We start from the raw sequence: 2924 nt of genomic DNA, 5'->3' as shown, positions 1-2924 counted from the left end.
ATTACGAAATTATCATGACGTGGAATGGGAGAGCGAATGAACATAGCCAATTGGCGAGAAATTCGTCATCCATTATTTGTAAATATACAGGCGAATCGAATGACCTTTGAATTTTCTACTACGGGCAAAGCCGTGCCTAGTATAATATAAAACCATAATGTAATAAAACCATATAAATAAACAAATGCTATTAAACTAGGAGTTATCAGCTTCCCTGGTAAGTCGTTATAGTATTTCTTCGAAATAATCTTATATTAACTTCAAATTCAGCACTTGTTTGCTGCGACGAACGTGGAAGCTTTAAAATGTAGCAATTTTTCGCCTATTTTCCTGTATAAGTTTTTAAAAATGAAAAAAAAAAAAAAAGCATGAAGTGGGCTTTAAATTGCAAAAATATATCCCTAAAAACAAAAAATAAATAATCAAATAAACAGTGAAAAATTAAGTAAACCGAAAGTTTAAAATTTTTTAATATCATTCCTCTATTTTTTTCAACAGTTTTCAAAAGGAGATGGCACATCGTGGAGGTCCGGTCCACCGGAAGGCTTGCCTGAACTCAATAAATTAAGTGTTGATTGTGGGAAAGAGGAAATGACTATATATCTAGAATTTACCTCACCGTATGACGGAAGTATATATTCCAAGACAAACGGACAAATTCCAAGATGTATTCACGTAGCACCACACTCGCACATAACAGAAGCTACATTCACTATCGAATACAACAGCTGTGGCACGCGTTCTGATCCACAGGGACGATATTACGAAAATACCATCATCATACAATACGATGACGTTGTCATTGAAGCCTGGGATGAAGCGAAAAAAATACGATGTGAGTGGCATGATGGGTATGAAAAATCTGCCTATAAAATGCCGATTACAATCTCAGATCTTGATGTAGTCGAAATGAATTTCCAAGGAGATGATGTCGACTGCTGGCTGGAAGTCCAGGACGGAAAGGGTCCCTGGTCAGCCAAAGTAGAAGGTCTAGTTCCACTAGGAAGCCCACTTACGCTAGTAGTAGCAATTCAAGACAGTGAAGGTCAATTTGATATGCGCGTTAAATCTTGCATAGCTCATGATGGACAAAAACATCCTATTCATTTGACTGATGAAGATGGGTGCGTTCTACGACCGAAAATGATGTCATCTTTTCAGAAAACTTCAGAGACTAAAGGCACCGCAAGTGTAATAGCGTTTAGCCACTTTTATGCATTTAAATTTCCTGAAACTGTTGAGGTGACAATTCAATGCACTGTCGAGATCTGTAGGCATGGATGCTCAGACACATGTATGCAAGGTCGAGACGCATATGCCGCAGTTACTGAACACGTTTTCAACGCACCAAACATCAAAGAACAAGAAATACCAACTTACAAAGACTCTCATGCCTTTTCAACTGTCGTTGCTTCAAAGCCAAACCAAAATAGTAACGTGAGCTTGAACAATTCAAAAGATACGTTTAGCAATCAGTCACTTGATTCTCAGGATGCAGATCCTTTAAAAAGTAGTGCAAATTCGCATAATTATTTCTTGAATAATTATCCATACGATTTATTTGATGTGTTAGAGGCTGAAGACCGACAAGACAAAGATTTTAACGATTTTCTGCCTAACGAAAACGAACATGTGAGATATGATGAAAATAAGGATATCTATTACTCACAAATACCCAACATTTTGAGAGATGTGAATGAGCGAGGGAAAAACTTCCCTTCCACTCAAATTATTCATGATATTTCAAATAATACCACAGAGAGTGAAGATATTTTCTCATCAACAATGACGCCTACATCTTCAGAACTAACAGAGACAAATAATGAAGCTTCAGCACAAAAACTACCAATAGCAGAAAAACTGCTGGATGAGAAAGATGAAGTTTCAGATGATAAATTTTCCACAGATAATGTGATCCTAAATGGTCCTCAAACAAACATTTTGTTACATGAAAATATTAGTCCAGAGGAATCCACCACAGAAAATGGCTCATTTGCAGAGAACACACAATCAGAAGTGCTTCATCAACTATTAGATGAAGGAATTACAAATGATGAAAGTGTCAGTGAATCAACGGATATATCTGAAAGTAGATCACCAGAAACCAACTATGAAACTTTTAGGAATACGAATGACTATAACGAAGCTCTCATTGAAAGTAAAGAAGCTTTGACAGATTATTACGAAGTCGTCGAGTCTAACAGGAAAATAGATAATGATGATAGTACAAATGAAAAACTTCATGAAGATCTGCCACATTTTAAAACCAAGGCTAGAAAACCGAGTGATAATTACGAAGCAAGGAGGAACTCCCATCATTTTAATTATCGACCTTTTGTTCCACCAGCACCATTGCCTCCATTAACTTTATACAATGGATTACCATTATATTATTACGGTCAACCTAACACAAATATAGAGTTTTTTGACAGGAATGGCAAAGACTACTTTGATAGTTATCCACAACAAAAAGATTATGTTAAATCCAAGCTTCGTAGACCAGGGAGAAGAAGGGGAAGACGGGAAATTGGAGAAAAAGAGCAGTTGGGCTTGAAGCAAACATTGCGAGTAATTGCCACAACAGATTTAGACTTTATAGCAGGTGATGTAGAAAATACAAAGCCAACCTTTGTTGGAAAATCTGACGATTATCCTGATGTATGCATAGCAACATCCAGTTTTGCAGCTGGTTTAGGGTTATTGCTATTGGCTAATGTTTGTGTTCTATGTGTTGTTGTGTTTTTAGGGTATCATTATTATATACATAGAAAAGTAAATGTAAAAAATACCGAGCTTCTTTGCACAGAAATGTCTTAAAAATACACCATTTTTGTCTAAAAGAAATCAATGGGCTTATTATAGTTGTCAAAATTGAATTTATCATACACACTTCACCATGAAGTCATTTAAGACACAGAGTAAAC

The sequence above is a fragment of the Uloborus diversus genome, chromosome 2, assembly GCF_026930045.1.
Source record: "Uloborus diversus isolate 005 chromosome 2, Udiv.v.3.1, whole genome shotgun sequence".
NCBI lineage: Eukaryota > Metazoa > Arthropoda > Arachnida > Araneae > Uloboridae > Uloborus > Uloborus diversus.
Note: the sequence above shows the minus strand (reverse complement) of the source record.